The sequence below is a fragment of the Balaenoptera acutorostrata genome, chromosome 6, assembly GCF_949987535.1.
Source record: "Balaenoptera acutorostrata chromosome 6, mBalAcu1.1, whole genome shotgun sequence".
Taxonomy (NCBI): Eukaryota; Metazoa; Chordata; class Mammalia; order Artiodactyla; family Balaenopteridae; genus Balaenoptera; species Balaenoptera acutorostrata.
Window position 1 is genome coordinate 71,814,031 of NC_080069.1, and position 23,380 is coordinate 71,837,410.

General features: G+C 39.0%; 1 long non-coding RNA gene across 1 annotated transcript in view; it reads left to right on the top strand.

Moving 5' to 3' along the window:
* The window catches only part of LOC130708322 (uncharacterized), a 38,055-nt gene that overhangs the window by 4,274 nt on the left and 10,401 nt on the right, over nucleotides 1–23,380 (top strand). Inside the window, exons 6-7 of the long non-coding RNA XR_009008530.1 lie at nucleotides 814–996; nucleotides 1,285–1,505. This is a non-coding gene — a long non-coding RNA (uncharacterized LOC130708322). The remainder of the gene's footprint in view (nucleotides 1–813; nucleotides 997–1,284; nucleotides 1,506–23,380) is intronic.

A 23,380-nucleotide genomic window follows, 5' to 3' on the forward strand; every position in this document is an offset into this window, starting at 1 on the left:
ATATACATTCAATGTCTTTGTCCTGCTTTTAATTCTCCCTGTGGTATCTTAGATTATGTATTGATCTTTGAGGGGTTCATGAAATACTGATCCTTTGAGAAAGGTGTTTTGCCTTTGGCTGCCCTTCTAATCCTGTGGGTGGGCACTGTGAGTGGACTTTGCTGGAACATATTGAAGTGGTGAGAACTAGATGACTACAACCCAGTGTTCGCTTCTGAATTTCTGAATCAGTGATGGAGTTAAAGGGTGACTGTTAAGCTAATTGGCTGCATTTATGGATTTCTATTTAAAAGCCGATGGGGCACAGACATATTTTTCTCCAGAAGAAAAAGAGCTCACATAGAAAATTAGGTCCTACTTCAGTTTTACCAAGAAAGTTTACACTGATTGTCAAAGCACCTGTATTATTATACATGTAAATATTGATTGATCTAATCAATTTACTAGTTTTCAGAAACAAATCTGAATACCTTACGTGCTGCAAGGAAATTTTAAGATGCATATTTACTTCTTCAAAACTAATTTCTGTGAAAGCTCTTTTTGTTGTTCCCACTTTTGGTTATATCTAGCAGTCTCATTTGGACAAAACATATAGGCTCTTCGTTAATACTACTTGAAGACTTTATATTTAATTAGCATGTGTTTTCACTTCTAAGACTTTCTTGGGGCCACATTTTAATACTCTAAAATCGGGCTATGTGCATTGTAATCTCTGTGAACATTTCATGTCGCATTTTCCCTGTCTTTTCCTTCTCCCACCTCCCCATACCAAAAAGCTGTTAATAAATCTATGCTGCTTCTTGGCTATTTTAGAATCGAGGAAGTGTGGAAAGTGCATGCGTGGAGGATGGATGACTTTCTTTGATTTTGCCGAAAGGAGAGATGAGAACATGATAAATAAGGCAGAAGAATTGCTTTGACTGGAGATTTCGAAACCGTTATCTCCCTCTTCCCCTGCATTTTGAATGTGGCTCTGTGTACATCTGAAAGCTGGAGGTTGGTCATGACTTTTTCTGCAGTGTCTTAAAGGAGCAAAAAATGATGGATCAGCTTGCTTACAATCACTTTATTTCCAATATTTTAAAATTGGTTTAGTAAGCTAATGACATCAGGCATTGCTGGTGCTAGAGGGAACATTTTTACCTAGAGAGAAAGTCAAGTCTTTTCTAAAAATTTTTATATTGGAGTACAGTTGATTAACAATGTTGTGTTAGTTTCAGGCGTACAGCACAGTGATTCAGTTATACATGTATCCATTCTTTTTCGAATTCTTTCCCCATTTAGGTTATTACAGAAGATTGAGCAGAGTCCCCTGTGCTGTACAGTAGGTCCCTGTTGGTTTTCTATGTTATATATGGCAGTGTGTACACGCTCTGCCCCTGTCTCCTGCATACCCACTGCCACTGTCCAGACTTCCGGCATCCTTCTCCAGGACACTTCAGGTAACGCCTGTGTGCATTCACTATCCTGCAGAGAATGTTCTTCCTCCAATATTCTCCATTCAGGTGAGATCACCAATTTTCAGAAAAACAGGTATGATCTTAAAAAAAATTATTTAAATATAGTTGATTTATAATGATGTGTTAGTTTCAGGTGTACAGAAAAGTGATTCAGATATATATAGGGATATAGATATATATATAGATATATATTTTTAGATTCTTTTCCATTATAGGTTATTACAAGATATTGAGTATAGTTCCCTGTGCTTTGCAGTAGGTCCTTGTTTGTTATCTATTTTATATATAGTAGTGTGTATATTTTAATCCCAAACTCCAATTTATCCCTCCCCCCCCACTTTTCCTCTTTGGTAACTATAAACTTGTTTTCTAAGTCTGTGAATCTGCTTCTGTTTTCATAAATAAGTTCATTTGTACCACTTTGTAAAATTCCACATATAAGCGATATCATATGATATTTGTCTTTCTCTGACTTACTTCACGTAGTATGACAATCTCCAGGTCCATCCATGTTGCTGCAAGTGGCATTATTTTATTCTTTTTTATGGCTGAGTAGTATTCCATTGTGTATATGTACCACATCTTCCATTCATCTGTTGATGGACATTGAGGTTGCTTCCATGTCTTGGCTATTGTAAATAGTGCTGCTAGGAACATTTGGGGTGCATGTATCTTTTTTTTGGAATTTTATTTATTTTATACAGCAGGTTCTTATTACTTATCTATTTTATACATCCTAGTGTATATATGTCAATTCTAATCTTCCAGTTCATCCCACCACCCCTGCTTTCTCCCCTTGGTGTCCATACGTTTGTTCTCCACATCTGTGTCTCCATTTCTACCTTGCAAACTGGTTCATCTGTACCATTTTTCTAGATTCCACATATACGCGTTAATATACATTTGTTTTTCTCTTTCTGACTTACTTCACTCTGTATGATAGTCTCTAGGTCCATCCACGTCTCTACAAATGACCCAATTTCGTTCCTTTTTATGGCTGAGTAATATTCCATTGTGTATATATGTCCACGCCACTCTCTTTGTCCCAGCTTACCCTTCCCCCACCCCGTGTCCTCAAGTCCATTCTCTACGTCTGTGTCTTTATACCTGTCCTGCCCCTAAGTTCTTCAGAACCATTTTTGTTTTAGATTCCATATATATGTGTTAGCATACAGTATTGGTTTTTCTCTCTCTGACTTACTTCACTCTGTATGACAGACTCTAACTCCATCCACCTCACTACAAATGACTCAATTTCGTTTCTTTTTATGGCTGAGTGATATTCCATTGTATATATGTGCCACATCTTCTTTCTCCATTCATCCGATGATGGACACTTAGGTTGCTTCCATGTCCTGGCTATTGTAAACAGAGCTGCAATGAACATTGTGGTACATGACTCTTTTTGAATTATGCTTTTCTCCGGGTATATGCCCATGAGTGGGGTTGCTGGATTATATGGTAGCTCTATGTGTAGTTTTTTAAGGAACCTCCATACTGTTCTCCATAGTGGCTGTTATCAATTTACATTCCCACCAACAGTGCAAGAGGGGTCCCTTTTCTGCACACCCTCTCCAGCATTTATTGTAGATTTTTTGATGATGGCAGGTGATACCTCACTGTAACTTTGATTTGCATTCCTCTAATGATTAGTGATGTTGAGAATCTAGCCATCTGTATGTCTTCTTTGGAGAAATGTCTATTTAGGTCTTCAGCCCATTTTTTGATTGGGTTTTTTTTTTTTTTTGATATTGAGCTGCATGAGCTGTTTGTTTGTAAATTTTGGAGATTAATTCCTTGTCGGTTGCATTGTTTGTGAATATTTTCTCCCATTCTGTAGGTTGTCTTTTCGTTTTGTTTATGGTTTCCTTTGCTGTGCAAAAGCTTTTGAGTTTAATTAGGTTCCATTTGTTTATTTGTGTTTTTATTTCCGTTACTCTAGGAGCCAGATCCAAAACGATATTGCTGCGATTTATGTCAGAGTGTTCTGCCTCTGTTTTCCTCTAAGAGTTTCAGAGTATCAGGTCTTACATTTAGGTCTTTAATCCATTTTGAGTTTATTTTTGTGTATGGTGGTAAAGAATGTTCTAATTTCAGGGAAGTTTAAAGGTTGTCCCATCCTGCCATATCCTCTAAAAACCTTCTTCCAGCTTTAGGTCCAGAGTTCTGCTTGATATAATTCCTCAGCCTCATGAATATGAGAAGTTCTTAGACACTTCCTGCCCCATTACATCTGACCTTAGAGTAGCAACCTTTAAGCCAAGTTAAATTTTCTAGTTGCCATAGACAGATAAGTTGCTTAATGCTCAGCAAAGCAGAGGAGATATTTGGGGGTCAGACAGACTGCAGTTCAAGCCTCAATTCTGCCATGTCTTAGATGTGTGACTGGTCAAGTTACTCAACCTCTCTGAGCCTTATTCATTCATTCACATCATTCAAAAAATCATCAGTATAAATGATGAGCCTTATTCATTCATTCACATCATTCAGAAAATCATCAGTATAAATGAGGCTTGCACATCTAGAAAGTGCCAGCACTAGCCTGGATGCTGAGTGTACATTGCTAAACAAAACAGACATATAGTCCCTGCTCTCTAAGAGCTTAGCTCAGGAGGATACTTGAGAATGAGTTGCCACTGACAATTCAGAGCATAAGTTCTCCGGTAGGGATAGCCCAGGCTTGGAAATGCAGGCAAAACTTTTGGAGAAATTACATCAAAGCTGAAATGGAGAAATTACATCAAAGCTGAAATGTGAAGAATCACTAGGGGTAGTCAGGTGGTGAGGAATAATCACGAGTGCCTTAACTTTCTTCCCTGTAAAATGGGGACACACCTACATAGAAACCATGAATAGAACACACCAGAACTGTGCCTGGCAGGTCAGTATTGGGCCAGAAAACATGTATTGAATAGGTACCATCCTAGGCCATGGGGATGTGAAAATGAGTAGGATGCTGTCTCTGTGCTCCTGGGTCTTAGAGGCCTGAGGTCTACCTCTAGCTACGTAGGGCTGCCTCTATTACTGCTCTTGTCCCACTGTATATTGTACTTGCCTGTTCTCATGTCTGAGTATGAGACCATGAACTTAGGGAGGCCAGGAATGCTTCTCTCTTATCCACTGTCATATCTTCAACGCTGAGCAGTTCCTAGTGGACCTTTGCTCTTCTTCTTATCCACCGTGGCTGATGTGGTAGGTTCCCTGTCTCATCATCTCTCCCTTACCTTTTCAGCTTACACCTGCCCAACTTTCAACTGCTCTCCCCACTGCTTTTATTTGCCTGAAGGTTTGCTCTGGCTGATGAGGTCCACTCAGCTCACTAGTAGGGGAGGGGAAGCTGGGAGTGCAGGAGAATTAAGGCCCACCCCAGCTGCTCTCAGCAGCTTGGGGTATAGTTGGTGTATAAATAGCTCAGCTCCTAGGCGCTGGGGTGACTCTGAGACATGTCTTTTGCACTGGCTCCAAGTCCCCCTTAGAGGATTTAGATCTAGTTACCTCATAGCAATAACTCGATCGATAAGTTACCCTCCCTTCCTTACCAGTGATTCCTGGGATTTTCACAACTCCCAAAGAAACCACTTACACTTGAATCCTCGTCTCAAGGTCTACTCAGGCATCCAAATCTCTATCGTATATTTAGGGAATTCTGCCTATAAAGAGCCCATCTCCATGACAGGAATGGAAAATGTCAGATACACTTGTGGCCAGGGTTGGGCCCAGGACCTGGGCATTGAGCATCAGATGTACCCATCTCCACACTCTCTAAATTGGAAGCTAATGTCTTGAAGAAGTAGGAGATGCCCAGATTTGATTCTGTTGACAGATGGTAGCAGAGACAACAGTTTGAATGGTACCTTGCAGCATCCAGTGTTGGTGGCACACATGGCACGACCCCAGACATCGAGCATGGCTTCCCCCACACAGTGTCGCTTGGAGATTTTCGAGCACTGCTCCTTCCCTTGTAGTCTCTGAGCCGGGTTCTGGGGTCCTCTCGCAGATTCTTTGATCTCTCCAATAGCTTTCGTGATAAAATCCTTTCCTGCCAACATGTCAAGGTTGGTTTCTGTAGCTTGTAACTAAGAAGGGTGTCTGTGTCAGTCAGGATAGAGCCAGGAAAACAGTCCTCTAAATCTTGCAAGCAGATGGGATTTAATACAGATAATTGGTTAAAAGGGTGATGGAAAAGCTGGCAAGCCAAACAAGGAGAAGTGAAGCAACCCACAGGTCAGTAATAGCTGGAAGCTGCTACCACCACTAGGGCTGGAGGGGCAGTGGAGGAAGCGAGCCCATCATCTGACAGGAGCTAGAACCATATAGGGGCTGCCTGGAGGGGTGACCAGCGGGATCCAGGACCTGAAGCTCACAGGAAGGGTGGGCAAGAGGGAGAGAAAAAGAAATATCTGGTCTTCTTTCTTTTTCCCTCCCTCCAATTTTACACCGTATCTCCCATAAGTTGTAAGTAATCACCAGAAGCTAGAGGGCAAGGGAGCCTATAATACACAGCAGAACAGAGGAAGAGCCAGCAATAGACCTGAAAGCCAACAGGCAATTGACATGCCCGTCCGTGTGCTAGGAGCTCAAATGCTTTTTGGCTGAATGAGTGAAGAGAATAACCAAGGAGAGGGCTGGCACGAGAACCTTGTGCTGTACCAACTCTTAAAAGAATAGGGAAATAAGAGGATTTCCCTTAAGCAGCAGCAATCAGAGAGAAAGGAGGAAAATGAGGCAAGAGTAAGGCCCTGGATGTCTTGGCTCTGAAGCAGTCAGCTCGGCCAGACTCCTAACTGGACATCCACCAACTAGACCTGTGAATTATTCATCAAGTCTAGACAGGAGACTCAGAGCGCTTATCCAGGAGCTTTGAGTATCATAGCTTCTAATCCAGGCTATTCCCTGGGTAACGTGGGTTATTAAGTGAGGGTAACAGTGCTTGCCCACTTTCACTGGGCAAGGTAAGAAGCAACGAATGATGAAGGGTTTTAAATACTGGGCAAAATAGAGAAATGAGTCGCAGCAAGAATCTTGATAACCAAGAGCTGAGCGCATTCACTTACAGTTTGAATTGATGGTATTGTCCTCGATGAATTCCATGAATAAATGGAATGTAATTGTCCTCGATGAATTCCATGAATGAATGGAATCTCTTTGTTAGTGGCAGTGCATAAGAGGAAGCAAAGGTCTGTGTTTGGATTTGTGAGAAGGAACATGGCATACAGGCAAAGCTTCTAGGCCAATGCCAGCATAGACTGGGCACTTTATAAATATTTGTTCCCTTCCTCAGTCTCCCTTCTTTTTATCATAGCTCTAACCTAGAGGGGAAAAAGTGAGAAAGTGAAATACTGTCTAGAAAAAAATGGCTGGGGTGAACTCCTTTTATAGGAAAATGCTTAAAGGAATTAAAACCCAAATTCCTGCTTATTGTTAAAACACCAAAAATCCATGGGCATTGTAAATCCAAGGCCATTTACTCAGGATTTCAGATGTTCTAAAAATATTCATCTGCACTTATTTTGTTTCTTAAAGAATCCTCGCTTCCCCTGGGTGCCGTGAAACGTCTATTGGTTTCTATTTTCTGTGGGATTTCATTCTCAGGTGGTGTCTTGGTGTTTCTGTGACCCAAGCAAGGAGTCCCGTGACTTTACCACACTCTTTCTTCTTGACACAGCTGGAAATATGAGCACCTCAAGGCCCATTGCAAAAGGAGCCGGGCCTCTGCCATAGGTCAGCAGCAGCCAGGAGGGTTGCCAAGATACGGTACAAAACACAAGACCCCTACATCTCCCTCTGGGTTGCTGGAGCAGCTTTCTTGAACTCAGCTGTTGAAATTTCAGTTCCTTCACGGAAATCCAGACACATCTGTCCCCCCAGATAGGAAAGTGCTTATTAAGTGACTTCCTCCATGCTGGCTAGTCTTGTGGTTTTATTCAGCCCTTAAAGACGGTGTGGGAGCTGAGTACCACAAGGATACCTGAGTACCAGGGATGAAGGCAAAGCCCAGTGATGGGTCATTGGGGTGGAAGCGTGCCAGCCAGCATTGATACCTGGGGGCGGTCGTCAGGGTACTCACTGCTTGGCTCGGCTTTGAAACATCAGCTGGCGCCCAGGCAATCTCAGGTCTCACTTAAGCTTCAACCTCTACGCCGTCTCTCTCATTCTTCTACTTGTCATGGACACAATCCTTTTCATCTGTTTAATTTCAGAGCACAACAGGGATATTGATTGCTTTATTTATGTGTTGGTCAGATGCCTTCAAACATCAATTTTGTCATGACTTGCTGTTTTAGAAATTATGATTTCAAACCAAAATGTAATTTATTTTTTTTTTAAATGAATGGTGGTAGTGTCGAGCCAAGCTTATCCTATGTCCTAGGTGGTGGATGTCAAAAAGGGAAGCTCTCCCCCATGAATTTTTAGGATGAGGTTGCCCTTCAGGCCCTATTCCAGACTGGAAAAGAACCTTCCCAGAAGAGGCGAGACCCATGTTCGGCGTTTGTGCGATGGAATGCTAAGGAGCATTCTAACCCTTCCCTTCCTAGCATTGTTCCCAGCAGTGCCAACCCCATGGTGGACCCCTAACCCTCAGGTCCCTCGTGGAAGCTGGTGCTCTGGAAGCCCAGCAGCAGCCCCTGGTCCCCCTGCATCTGTCTCACTCACTTAGTCACTTATCATGGTACCCAAAGGGCCATCATTACCCATGTCCTGTTCTTTCAGGACTATGTTAAGCATATTTCTTCATTCATTTTAATGTTTAATTCCTCATTCTACATAGAATGCCTACCTCTAATTCACTTCCTATTGTGGTAAAGAGCTATCTCATATCCCTTTACCCTTCCCTCCATCCTTCTAATTTTTTACACTACAGTTTGTACTATTTGTATCATCTATCTGACAATGGAATATTCACTGTTGAGCCAAGGAGTCTATTATCATTACGTTTCCTTTCTTATTCAACTGTTATTTTTTTCCCCTAGAGCTGATAAATTACTTATGTTTTAAAAATGTACTTACTTTTCTCTGTACACGTTGTTAAGGTTTTCTCAGCCCCTCCGAGAGCCCGTAATATTCAAAACACTATTTTAACACATTATGTATTTAATTTTTTAAGAAACTCTGTGCGGTAGGTACATGACGATCCTCATTTTATAGGTGGGAAACATGAAGCACCACGAGGCTGCCTGTGCTTCACGGAGATGTAAGATCATTGTGGCAGAGGCAGCATTTGGACCCGGCCCATCTGGCTTTGGTATCCACATTCCCAAACTCAAGCAGCACAGCCTTTGAGAAAACTTTCTACACAAGCAAATCTACCCAATAAGCAATTTGTTAATTTTTTTTTTTTTTTTTTACACTAGAACTCTTTCTCCTGCATGTCCCTGTGCTCTCATTTTCATCTGGATTGCTTGTTGACTATACCTGTACCTGCTGTCATAGTAGGATTTATTTTCAGTATTGTCAAGGGAATTTCCTGTATCTCCTTTCTGTACTGATTCCTCATTTTCTGGATATCACTTCTTCTTTTTGGTGTACCTTATTGCTTTAGGGGGAAGCCAATCCTTTAGAAGACTTCTTGAGAAAAGGTGAATGGGAGACAAATAATTTTTAGATCTTAAATGTTAGAAAGTGTTTGTATTCTAGTTTGATAGCCCTGGGTATAGTGTTCACTGCCCTCTTATCCTTGATTGTTTATATGTGGCCTGTCTTTTTCCCTTTCTCAAAACTTTTACTATCTTCCTGGTATTCTGAAATTTTACAGCAGCGGTTGGTATTTTTTATTTATTGTGCTGGGTGCTCAGGAGGACTTTTCTGCAGGTCCAGAAAATGTTCCTGTACGATTTCTCTTGACATTCTTCTCTTATAGATCCTTAGGGTAGGCTGTTGGACCTCTTGGATTGGCCTTCATCTATTTTTCTGTCCCATTTTTTAAAGGTTTTGAGGTATTTTCCTGTTTTCCATATATATACAATATGCATATAAATATATATTTATCCATGTAATTTTAGCTATCATATTTAAATTTCTAAGAACGCTTTCTTATCCTAATAATAATGTCTGCTTATTCCTTTTCCTTTTTCTTAATAGCATCCTGACCTTGTTTTAACGATAGCTTATCTTCTCCTTCTGAGGTCATTAAATATAATTTTTTAAAAATTTCCTTCTTTTTAGTGCATTCTCTTTTTTTTTTTTTTTTTGAGTTTTCTTTCCTCCTTGCTTCTGTTTTGATGTCTCGATCTTTTATGTTAGAGGCTTTCTTCAACTGTCAAGCAATCACTGGTTTTCTGTTCATATTTTAAAAGTTAGAATGCTGGAAGCTCTGTGTGCTTAGACTTGGCTTGTCAACTGTAAAGTGCACTGTAGAGTAATTGGGTGATGAGTTGGCTTTTTAATTGGGAGATTCCTACATGTCAGGACCTACAGAGTGTTCTCTAAGCATATGCGGTATTTATTTGTGTAAATTTGTATTGAAGTCTTGAGAAGATTGAGATAATTTCTATTACGGCAGCACAAACAACAAAAAATTCACTGTGAGATATGTGGGTTCCTAAAGCTCTTCCTGCTATTTCTGCAACTTGGACTCTATCTCCCCACCATATTGCTTATCGTGGTCTCCTCTCCCCACTATTAAACTCTTACTCATTTTAAGGTAGAGCTATTAGGTTCATGCTGATCTATGTCCTCAGAATTCTCTTTCTATCCCTAATCAGCTTTACGAATTATTTTCCTACATGAAGACAGTTCTAGCCCAAAGAAGAATCATTCTTAAGTTTGTGTCACATACCCAACTGTTAGAGGTGAAAACTCTAGTAGTTACATGATAGCTATCAATAAGCTTGACTTCTGGACTGGTGCCAATTTACACATAATCCTTATTTCTGTAATTACTGCATGCATGTAGATCCATTCTATGCATCAAGATAATTACATTTATCTTGATGTACCTCCTTTCTCCTTGTTTCAGTGACTCTGCTGAAACCACATGTTTCTTTGTCCTCTTGATGCTTGAGATTTTCTCCATATTGGGACAGTCACACTAGAATGTCCTGCTCCGGGACTTTCAATCTAATGCTCTAGACCTCTCGTCAAACCTCTTGTTGAGAGTTCCTCCCCAAGCCCTCAAGGTTATAGAAACTAGTTGTAGACAGAGCTGGATCCTTAAACATGATTTCCTTTATGTGGAATCAAATACTTGATTTTTCTGGTATTATTGTAACTTGAACTCCTAGCAGCATTTCATACACTGGATTGGTTTCTGCTTCTTAAAGTTTCCCTGGATACCACATTCTCCCAATATTGTTGCTATCTCCTATCACGTTGGCCACTCTTTTCTCTCCTCCTGTGTTAGGTCCACCTCCTCAACCTGACCTCTAATGTAAGAGTGCTTCAGGATCCTGTACTCGCCTCTTCTCTTCTGTCTACCAGGTCTCTTGAGGTGATTCCATCTAGTCCATATTTTTACGCTAATGACTCCCAGACATTTATCTTTAACTGTGTTGTATCCCCAGGACTCCTGCTCTAGTTGCCTACTTGACATCTTCATACAAATGTTCAATAGACATCTAGTGCTTAGCATGACCCATACAGAACTCTTGAGTCACTGCTGTCTGGATAACATCCTAACTAACTACCCCTTACATACCTCTTTCTTCCCATTTTGGAAAATGGCACCAAAATCCAGCTACTTGCTCAAGCTCCAAATCTGACAATTACCCTTGATTCATTTCTTTCACTTTACCCACAAAAGCTATTTATCTGCAAACAAACACTATGGGTTCTACTCCCATAAATACCTTGAATCTGTCCAATTCTCTGCATTTTCTTGACTCTTACCTTAGACAAAGACATCATAATATTTCTTCTAGGCTACTGCAGTAGCTTCTTACCTGGAATCCCTGCTTCCAAGCTTGCACATAGCAACCGTAGTAAACTTTTAGAAGCATAAATCAGATCACGCCACTGCTTAAAATCCTCCAAGTCTTTATGATTTACAGAACCATACATGTTCTGGCTCTTGTCTACCAACCCTTCCTTTCGTTCCTCACAACACCAGGCTCATTCCTTCCCTAGAGTCTTTGAACCAGCTCTTCCTCTGCCTAGAATGAGCTTCTCTCTCATTCTCACAGGGCACATTCAATATTCTCATCTTATCTAAACTTCCCAGGGTACCCACCTAGAATACTTATTCAGTCATTTTCTCTACCATCAGCCTATTTTAATTCTATGGATAACACTTATTACTCTCTAATATTTTTCTTACTTGTTTGCTTATTGGCTGTCTAATGCCCACCACTCCTTGAGAGAGGCAACCTCATCCATCTTTACCCAACTAGTATCATCAGTGCTTGGAACTAAAAAAAAAAAAAAAAAATCACTCAGTTCCTATTTGTTGAATGAATGGATTAACAGATGGCCTTAGAGGACATCTAGTCCAACTTTCTCACTTTTAGAGGTGAGAAAACCAGAGAGAAAAGCGACTTGCCAAAGATGATGTAGTTATCAGGCTATTTGGCTTATTGTTTTAAATTTGTTCATTGTTGTTATAGTGACCTCAACTACATCCCAAAGCAACTATCTTTAATTATACTCTTGGCTCCACCAATTTCACTAGTTCATCATCTCACCTTAGGGGCATATCTTATTAGCATTATCCTACCCAAGGGTGTTTTGGATAGGAGCCAACTATACGTTCTATTGTGTCAGTTGCCTTTAACACAGGTCATATTTTTCCTGGGGCAGTTATAAGCTTTGTTTATAAACTTAGAGAACTGACTTTTTGCCTGTTCTCACCTGCTGACCCGCTGAAAACCCACCTTTTTACCAAACTAGATACCTGATAGTGTTTATGTGTAGGGTAGAATTATAAATCTATTTTGTCATCATGTTTGTTAGTGGCCCAGTTTACAGGGTAATCATGGTTTGGCAGAAAGACCTTTGCCTTGGGAAACCTGGTTTTTCATCCATTCTATTACTCAGAAGCTGTCTGAGCTTAAGCAAGCCCTTAATACTCTAAGCTTCAATTTCGTAGCCTGTCCAGCTTTGCCATGAGCAGGGAAAAAACAACAACAACAAAACCCAAAAAACCAATAACCACTCTCTCTTCCCTTTTCTTCTTCTTTTTTTTTTTCTTCTATTTTTTTGCCCGCACAGCATGCAGGATCTTTCTGGGATCTTAGTTTCCCAACCAAGGATGGAACCCACGCTCCCTGTAATGGAAGCACAGTGTCTTAACCACTGGGCCGTCAGGGAAGTCCCTCTCTTCACTTCTTTATTTGGAATAATAAATATGAAAATTCACTTCACAGGGATTAAGTGAACTTATTAATAAACCAGTTAGTTGGATTAAATCAGCTCATGAATGTGAAAACATTTTGCTAAGTGTAAAATGCATTACAGATACAAGGGATTAAATGTAAGGGATTGCTTACATTAATCAGTTTCTAATGTATTAAATATACAGCTGTCAGTAATTGTGATTTTGGTTAAGTCCCCGTTACATGTCAAACTTTCAAAACAAGTGTCTTCTTATCCAGTATACTTTTGAATAATGATTTTAATTATTCTTTTTAATAAAAGTACTATGTTCACTGTAACTAATCCAAATGGTATAAAACGCAAATGGAAAAGTCTACTCTTTCACCTCAAACTCCACAAGTATAAGTCCCAGACATAAGCAGTTAGCATTAGTTACTTTTAGCTACTATTATTACTACTCATAATAGCTAACATAATAATAGTTTAGTACTTCACTGTGAGTCTGATGTTGTTATAAGCACTTTATATATGAACTTATTTTGGTGCTTACAATAACCCTATGGCTTAAATATTACTGTTATCCTCATTTTATACGTGAGCAAACTGAGGCACAGAGCTGGGAAGCTATTTGCCTAGTGTCACACAGGCATTTGAGCTCAGGCAGACTGGCTCCAAAGTTCACGCTCTCAGGCACTATAAACAAACAGTATATCTCGGACACCTTTCCATTTGCGTATATAGAGATCTACTGCGTAATTATAGTACCTACAGAACACTCCATTGTGTGATGGAGCTTATCAGCTCCCAATTGATGAGAATTTTTATTCTCTTCCACTTTAAACTGCTAAAAATTAAAAATTAAACTGCCATGGACAGCCTCATACTTCTGTGTGAGTGTGTCTATGGCATATATTTCTAGAAGTGAGTAGCTGAAACAAAGGACGTGTACGCTAAACTTTTTGAGCAACACCACCACGTTGCCTTCTGTAATGATTACTGATTTTCACCTGGAGTCTAGCAACCACCAGAATCACTGAGCCAACTGGTTATTTTTATGTGCTACTGTTTTTTTCTCTAATTGTGTTTTACATCTCATTGCTCTGCTGTTTGACAAGGAATTTTACCGTATGGTAAATATAGCATTCGGGGAAAGCTCCTCATATTCCTGGGGGGTGATGTCTCTGCTCCTGGGCATAGGGTGAGCAGGAATCCAGGGACCTCCCTGCCTGTGCTGCCTGATACCTGAGGCTCTGGAGAAATCACTGTGTGACTGTTCACCTTGGCTCAGCCTGGGAGCTACTGTGACAGATTTACTGGCTCTGAAACATTTGTCCAAGCAGAACCTCTAAACCAATATACGTTTTCACTCCCATGCACGCTAGGGAGAGAAGGAGGAGAGCTCTAAGGAGTGAAACTCCACAGAAATGTAGTCCACCCCGCACTTCACCCTTGGAAACTTCTTGAGAAATGAAATTCATTTCTTCCAATCCCAGGTCTGTCTTTTTTTAACCAGTTTTTCTCAGTCGGTTGGTATGGAAAAGTACATTAATAAAAGGAAATTAACAAGGTCCTTCAATCAACTACTATTTCATTATTTGCTTTGCAAGAGAAAATAGTGAATAGTCTATGGTTCTTGCCTCCAAGAAACTTGCAATCTGCTCCAACCTTTGTAGGAATGGAGGATGGAGAAATGGCTTGAATTTATAAAGGAAGGAATTTAGAGCAATAAGGAAGAACATATAAGGAAAACTAGTAATAGCATTATCCCTACTTTCCTGATGATAAAAATAAAGCTGAGAGAGATTATGTGACTTAGCAGAGCTTACTCAAGTAGAAAGTAGTAAAGTTAAACAGTTCAAACTCTGGTTCCAGTTTCAAAGATCGCATATTCTCTACTGCACTTGCTGGTGGTCTCCAAACCTGACTAATGCAGGTTTCTAGTTTCAACTACTTAGCATATTGACATCCTTCTGTGTACTACATGCACATAGAAATGCTGGATAAAATATAACAAAACTATTTTATATACATTGCCAAGGAAGAAAAGGAGGGAGAGAGAGAGAAAGGAAATTCTTACAGGCCAAAAATAAAGAAGAATCTCATAACCGATATGGTAAGTGCCTGAGCTGACACCAGAACAAAACAGAGGATATCAGACATGGCTATATGACCTAACAGCTAAGGGTTGTGGTTTTTAAACACATATCTAGAACAAAAGACTTGCCTTTGGGCCTGTGAAAGGTGAGGAGTCGGAACTGAAATTCATGCATAAAGCTAGGACCGAGGAAGAGCTGCTCCCACCATATCAGGGGACTATGAAACATCGTTCAGTTCTACAAACGCAACTGGCAAAATTCTCACTGATTAGATATCTGGGTGGGAAAAAGTTCTGCACAATAAATGGCAATTTAAAAATCTATGTTATGCACAGGTGTAGAATCCAAATTTTAGACTGTTTTCATAGTATAGGAATCCCAGATGGAGATGTTTATGTAGATACTGGAAATATTTCAGTCCAGTGAAACTCCTGGAATCCTCAGAAAAATCAAATGTAAGACTTCTCTGAATGGTTACCACTAAATCTTACAGTACATACAGGGATTCCACACGGAAATATAACCTAGCCGAAAATATGCTCACAATTAAAAAGTACAGATTAAATAAGAAAGTGGTTCATGACATGGGAGAGTCAGCAGATACATGTGGAAGGAACAGCACCACAAGAACTTGAGATATAATGATCAAAAGCTATCTGTAAATTAAGTATATTTACAATCATTGAAGAGATAAAGGGAGAAATAAAAACCCTCATAAAGAAAACCAGGGCATTAAAAAAGAACAGGCAGATATGAAACACAACCCAATAGAACGATTCAAAATGAAAAGTTGTGAATAAAATTAAACACAATGACCAATCTAAGAGCAGATTGGGACAGTTATAGAGACAATTGATGATATGAAAGATGTACCTGAGAAAATTACCCAGAGGGAGAGAAAGAGATATGAAACCCAAAAGAGAGGTTAGGAGAAATGGAGGATTAAATTAGAAGTTTCAATTTGGGTCTAATGGGAATTTCAGAAGGAGAAAATGGGGAAGGGGCAATATTTTAAGTGAAAATGGCTATGAATTTTTCAGAACTAAGAAAAGCCATGAAACCTCAGACTGAAGAACCACACTGAGTCTTGCACAATATAGAAATCCACTGCTAATCCTGTGAAGACTGGAACACTGAAGAAAAACAAACTCTAGTTGAAAAGCAAGTAGAGAAAAAAGACAGATAACATGCAAAGGAACAATCATTAGAATAATAGAGGATATCAATGAAATAGAGACCAGAAGACAATTCTCACTTATCATCAGAATCACTTGAGAAGCACATTAAACTACAGTATTATGGTTTTACCCCAGATGCTTTGGATGTTGTTTAAAAAGCTGCTCAGGTCATCAAGTATGTTTAAAGCCCTCTTTCCTTAGCACGTAATACATAAACACATATATACATTCGTATGCTCACACACATTGTTCTCTGCTGTATTTTAGTGAGATTACCCCTAAAAAAAAAAAAAATGGAGAGGTTGGATCCATAACTAAGAATCCATGCTAAATGGTGCCAGAAGATGATCCCAAAAGAACAAGGCAAAGGAGTTAGTACAAGTATCTCTGACCTCCGAAATCTTTTCCCATTTCTGTCTTCTCCAGTGTACATATGACTAGAACCAGAGGACACATCATTCTGCCTCATACCTTCAGAATCCTGGGTGTGTGTTTGATGAGACTAATGAATGTTCCAAATTTTCAGAGTGTTTGGCAAGATCTGTTTCTGTCTTACTTGGTATATCAATATTAAATACAAAAGAAACCTTAACCCACCAATATAAGAAATTTAGTCTACTTTACCTTACCTTTATGGACATCTGTTTTCAGATTAGTGGTTGTTTAACTCTTATAATAAAGGCTAACTCTACATTAAAGTAATACTGAGTGTAATTAGAATAGTTACAGAAGCCATACTTTTTGAACTAATAGCACAACTTCTAGGAATTTATCCTAAATACCCAAACACAAAAAACCACATACACAAAAAAAGAAAATTGCAGGCCAATATCACTGAAGAACATAGCCTCAAAAATCCTCAACAAAATACTGCCAAACCAAATCCAACAATACATTAAAAGGATCATACACCATGATCAAGTGGGATTTATCCCAGGGATGCAAGGATTTTTCAATATCCACAAATCAATCAGTGTGATACACTGCATCAACAAATAGAAGAATAAAAACAATATGATCATCTCAATAGATACAGAAAAAGCTTTTGACAAAATTCAACACCCATTTATGATTAAAAGTCTCCAGAAAGTGGGCACAGAGGGAACCTACCTCAATATGATAAAGGCCATATATGACAAACCCACAGCTAACATTCTCAGTGGTGAAAAACTGAAAGCATTTCCTCTAAGATCAGGAACAAGACAAGGATGTCCACTCTCACCACTATTAATTATTCAACATAGTTTTGGAAGTCCTAGCCATGGCAATCAGAGAAGAAAAAGAAAGAAAAGGAATACAAACTGGAAAAGAAGAAATAAAACTGTCACTGTTTGCAGATAACATGATAATATACATAGAGAATCCTAAAGATGCTACCAGAAAACTACTAGAGCTAATCAATGATTTGGTAAAGTTGCAGGATACAAAATTCACAGAAATCTGTTGCATTTCTATACACTAATGGTCAGAAAGAGAAATTAAGGAAACAATCCCATTTACTATGGCATCAAAAAGTATAAAATACCTAAGAATAAACCTACTTAAGAAGACAAAAGACCTGTACTCTGAAAACTATAAGATGCTGATGAAAGAAATCGAAGATGACACAAACAGATGGAAAGATATACCAATGTTCTTGGGTTGGAAGACTCAATATTGTCAAAATGACTATACTCACCAAGGCAATCTACAGATTCAATGCAATCCTTATCAAATTACCAAGGGCATTTTTCACAGAACTAGAACAAAAAATTTTTTAAATTTGCAAGAAACACAGAAGACCCCAAATTGCTAAAGCAATCCTGAGATAGAAAAACGGAGCTGGAGGAATCAGAGTCCCTGATTTCAGGCTATACTACCAAGCTACAGTCATCAAAACAATATGGTACTAGCACAAAAACAGAAATATAGATCAATGGAACAGGACAGAAAGGCCAGAAATAAACCCACACACCTATGGTCAATTAATCTACAACAAAGGAGGCAAGACTATACAATAGAGAAAAGACAGTCTCTTCAATAAATGGTGCTGGGAAAACTGGACAGTTACATGTAAGACAATGAAATTAGAACATCTCTAACAACATACACAAAAATAAATTCAAAATGGCTTAAAGACCTAGACGTAAGGCCAGCTGCTATAAGGTGCTTAGAGGAAAACATAGGCAGAACACTCTTTGATATAAATCACAGCAGTATCTTTTTGGATCCACCTCTTAGAGTAATCAAAATAAAAACAAAAATAAACCAATGAGACCTGATTGAACTTAAAAGCTTTTAAGCCATAAACAAAATGAAAAGACAACCCACACAATGGGAGAAAATATTTGCAAACAAGGCGACTGACAAGAGATTAATCTCCAAAATATAAAAACAGCTCACGCAGCTCTATATCAAAAAAACAAAAAAACAACCAGTCAAAAAAATGGGCATATGAACTAAATAGATATTTCTCCAAAGAAGACATACAGATGGCCAAAAAGTACATGAAGAGATGCTCAACATCACTAATTATTAGAGAAATGCAAATCAAAACTACAGTGAGATATCACCTCACATGGGTCAGAATGGCCATCCTCAAAAAACCTACAAACAATAAATGCTGGAGAAGGTGTGGAGAAATGGGGACCCTCCTACACTGTTGGTGGGAATGTAAATTGGTACAGTCACTATGGAGAACAGTATGGAGATTCCTTAAAATACTAAAAATAAAACTACCTATGATCCAGCAATCCCACTCCTGGGCATAGATCTGGAGAAAACCATAATTTGAAAAGGTACATGCACCCCAATGTTCATTGCAGCACTATTTACAAAAGCAAAGACATGGAAGCAACCTAAATGTCCATCGACAGAGGAATGGATGAAGAAGATGTGGTACATATACACAATGGAATATTACTCAGCCATAAAAAAGAAAGAAACAATGCCATTTGTAGCAACATGGATGGACTTAGAGATGATCATACTAAGTGAACTAAGTCAGACAGGGAAAGACAAATATCATATGATATCACTTACATGTGAAATCTAAAAAAAAATAATACAAATGAACTTATTTATAAAACAGAAACAGATTCACAGACTTCAAAACAAACTTATGGTTACCAAAGGGAAAACGTGGGTGGGAGGGATAAATTAGCAGTTTGGGATTCACATATACACACTACTGTATATAAAATAGATAGTCAACTAGGACCTACTTTATAGCACCGGGAACTCTACTCAATATTCTGTAATAACCTATATGGAAAAAGAATCTGAAAAAGAATGGATATATGTATACATATGACTGAATCACTTTGCTATACACCTGAAACTAACAACATTGTAAGTCAACTATACTCCAATATAAAATTTAAATTAAAAAGCCTATATATTCGAAGATATTCATTCCAGCATTATATAGATATATGTGGAAATCTGCAAGTCTCCAGAAGCGACAGAGGGCACTAAGATCTTGGCATATTGTTTCAGACACATGTAGAAATGCATTTGCTTTTTGGCTTGAACTCCTTACACATATATTTGTCTTTCCCTTTTCGATAGAAAATGCTTAGATAAATAATGCTATATCCACATGACAGAACTATGCCAGTTTAAAAATTATGTTTGAACAGGTGGTTTACAAAGGAAATAAAAATGTACCACAAACACAAATATTTAACCTTATTAGTATTAAAGGAAATAATAAAATTTCCTTTTCACTCCTCTGATAAAAATTAGTTTAAGAAAAAAAAGATTGATAATACCCAGTGTTGGTGAAATTGTGGAGAAATGGCCATAACTTTGCCATTGGTAGCATAAGTTGGTACGTAGCTTCTAGACAGCAAGTTGGTAATACGTAATCAAAGTCTTAATTCTTTTTTTTTTTTGCTCAGAAAATCCATATAGAAATATATTTTTTTAAAAATTGAGCAAGTGTAACATTGTTTATATTATGAAAAAATTGGGAACAACTTAAATATCCCCAAATAGGAACTAATAAAATATGGTGCTATACAATGGAATATATTAGCAAAAATATTAATAATATATAGGTAATAATAAAAAATGAAAAATAGGTGAAATATTATAATTTTGTTAAATTATAGATCAGAACACATAAAATGCCAAGGAAGAGTTGTACTAAGAATTGGTAATGATTATCTCTGGGTGGTTGGAACTTATGGTTAGTTTTCTTTTTTGCATAGTATTGCTTATAAATTTTGCAATGAAATTTTATTTTTTTTTAACAAAAATAAGATACAATGTTTTGTTCATAAAAATTTTTACTGAGATAATACCGATTATGGCAAAAAAAGATTACAACTATGTATAAATTAAAAGAATAAAGGATATAAATACAGGAAAAAAGGAGGAAGGACTGAAAACTCTCTCCTAATAGCAGTTTTCTTCAGCCAGTGAAACATGGGGCAAATGTTTTCTACTTTTATGACTTTTTCATACTTTCTAATATATTACCAATTTTATTCTTCGAAGAACGAGTAGGAAATTTATTTTTTAAATATAAAACTGAACTTAATAAAGTAATCCAGCATCTTTCCATCATATTTTACACACCTCTGTGCTCTGTCAAATGTCCATACTGAGTCCTAATGCCGAGTTTCTGGGCTCCAACCAGGCCACCATATTAGGTAAGTTTACATACAAATATTACTACTGAATTTATGATTTGAATCCTGAAAACAAAGGCTTGGAAACTTTTCTAGAATCCTCTCAGGAGTCTAGCAGGGAGCTGGGTGGGATTAGAACTGGCTGGTTTCCACTCAACATTCCATCTTAGTCTCCGGAGCGGATGGGGAGTGATGAGATCCTGGCACCACTGTTCCAGACCCAAGTTGTAATGCATTGGCTTTTTGGCTGGAACTCCTCACACATATGCTTTGCCTTTCTGCGATCCAGCAGAGGACTCCTCGCCTGCACCAGCCTGGATGTCAGCAGGTGGCCTGCTGGCCCCCAAAGCCTTCTGCATGAATTACTGTGTGTGGTTTCTACACATTGAGACATGGAACCCACACACGTCCACACATCCCTGCCCCCGCCCCCCGACATACACTCTGTATTCCATTAGAAGCCCGTTCCATTTGGCCACGATATTGGGCCACCGGCAGACCTTCTTCAAAGAATCACCAAGTTCCCATCTGCTAAGATACCATATTTCTTTTCCCCTTTCCAGATAAAGCACGCTCTCTGGTCCCTTTCCAACTCCTTGGTTCTTCCTCTCCAGTCCTGCCTTTGCAGAGCCACCTGAATGAACTGATCTTGTCACTCCATGGCCCGCGTATCTTCTGTGGCTTCCCATCACATTCAGGATAATATATGTATTCCTTGGATGGCTAGCCGGGTCCTTCGTGATATGCCCCCAACTTACCTAGTTAGCCCTCGCTGTCACCACAGACTTCCCACCTTCCGCTCTTGCTCTAACACACTGTATTTGGACTTGACCTGCTTTCTCACTTGCCTCTGCTTTTCCACAGGTTGTTCCCTTGCCTTTTCCGCTTGGTCCCCCCGTCGATGCCTCCTTGTCTTTCAGAACTCAATTTGAGTGTCATCTCTACAGAGAGAAACCTTTTCTGCCTCTCCCTCCCTCTCACCTCCCTTGTCCCCCCATTCAGTCCAAGGCTCTCTCACACATGACCCCTACAAACAACTAAGAGTATTTGCTGGCCCATCTCTGTCCTTGATTGGGTCTTGAGGTCCTTGCAAGCAAGGGCTGGGTTTTTCTATGACTTTATTCCAGTGCCTTAGCCTACTTTCATCGTTTCCAGTCAATAGCAAGCACTCAAAAATATATCCAGTAAAAATTTCTCTCTTGGGTATAATCCCAACATATGCAAGACATGTACCAGAATGTTCAAAGCAGCATTTTCTGGATTAGTCCCAAACTGTAAATAACCCAAATGTCTCGTAACCATAGAATGGGTAAGTAAATCATGGCATTTTAAATAAATAAATCCTATACAACAGTGAGACTGACTGACTGAATATTGTGAATGAATTTCACAAATGTAATGTTGAGTGAAGGAAGCCAGAAATAAATGATGTATAATTCCATTTATGTAAGCTCAAAAAGCAGGTAAAAGTTATATATGGTGTTAGAAACCATGAGAATAGTTACTCTCAAATGTACAGGGTAACTGATAGAAGGGGCATCTGGGACCCCAGTAGTGTCTACTTCTTGATCTGGGTGCTGGCTGTGGAGTTTTCATCCAGCTGTATGTTTATGATTTGTGCATGTATCTGTCTCTCATATTTTAATAAAAATTTTAATTTAGAAAAGTTCCCTTTGTGAAACATGTTTCTCTGTGGCACTGACAGAAATGGGGAGTGTAGGTTTGACTCAAATGAATTTCCAGCTTGACTGATGCTCTTTTCCCCACTCAGAGCAGTGTTTCGTGGCAGAAAGGAAAATTAAAAAAAAAAAAAAAAAAAAAAAGGAAAATCTCTCCCATACAGAGTTTAGCACTTGCTTTAAATGTGATACTCAATGGTGTCAGCAGGTGTTAATTTGGATAGTTTGACTTCGCCACTTGAATTTCGGCAAGCTCAAATAATTTTAGCATGAGTCAGGGTATAAATAAATAGCTATAATTGGAATTTCACTCTTTGCTTGCTATCTTCATCCTTCTGCTTTTAAGGCTTCTGTCACCGATAGGCATAAGCTTATTGGCATGCACACATCAGTCAAAAACCTTCCGTATACTTTGTTGATTCACAGTTCACTGCTGCAGTTTAAAATTGGTTTTTTTCCTCTTGGTGTAAGGATTGTGCTTAATTATCGAAATTAACATCTTTGAGCTGAGAGGGTTTTTTCCCTCCCTTCCAAATCTTAAGGGCTCTAGAAATCCCAGACTATGGGACATCTTTAAAAACACATTTTCTTCTCTTTAAGCAGATCAATGTGGGAACGGAGCCTTGAACCCTTGTCTCTGAAATTGCAGCCATTTCGGCTGTGGCCTTCTGCAGCCTCCACGCTGGAGCCCCTCCAGCCATCAGTGTGGAAACTCACCGAGTTTCTCTCTCAAGTTCTGTAATAAAGGCCTTTCAGTGTCTGCACAGATGGGAATTATGCCACCTTCTCATTTCACATTCCCTGCACTTTTCTTCCTAAGCACTCTACTGCCCAAAATAGAATCACCGTTTTTTAAGTCCATGTGTAGGAATTTACAGGGAGAATGGACAGGGTCTCTGGAGCTCCCTAGAATTATCACACCCTGAAGTAATTTTCCTACTGGCTACGAGGTAGATAAAGGATTCAGAAGGATGCGAAGTGTCTCTCAGAGAACAGCGTGGATTTTCTTTCGGGGGAATAGTTGGGGAGGAGCCCATCGCGAGGCAGGGCATTAGTGCTGACTCTGTGGACAACGAGGATACAATAGGACAGGGGCCTATGCCA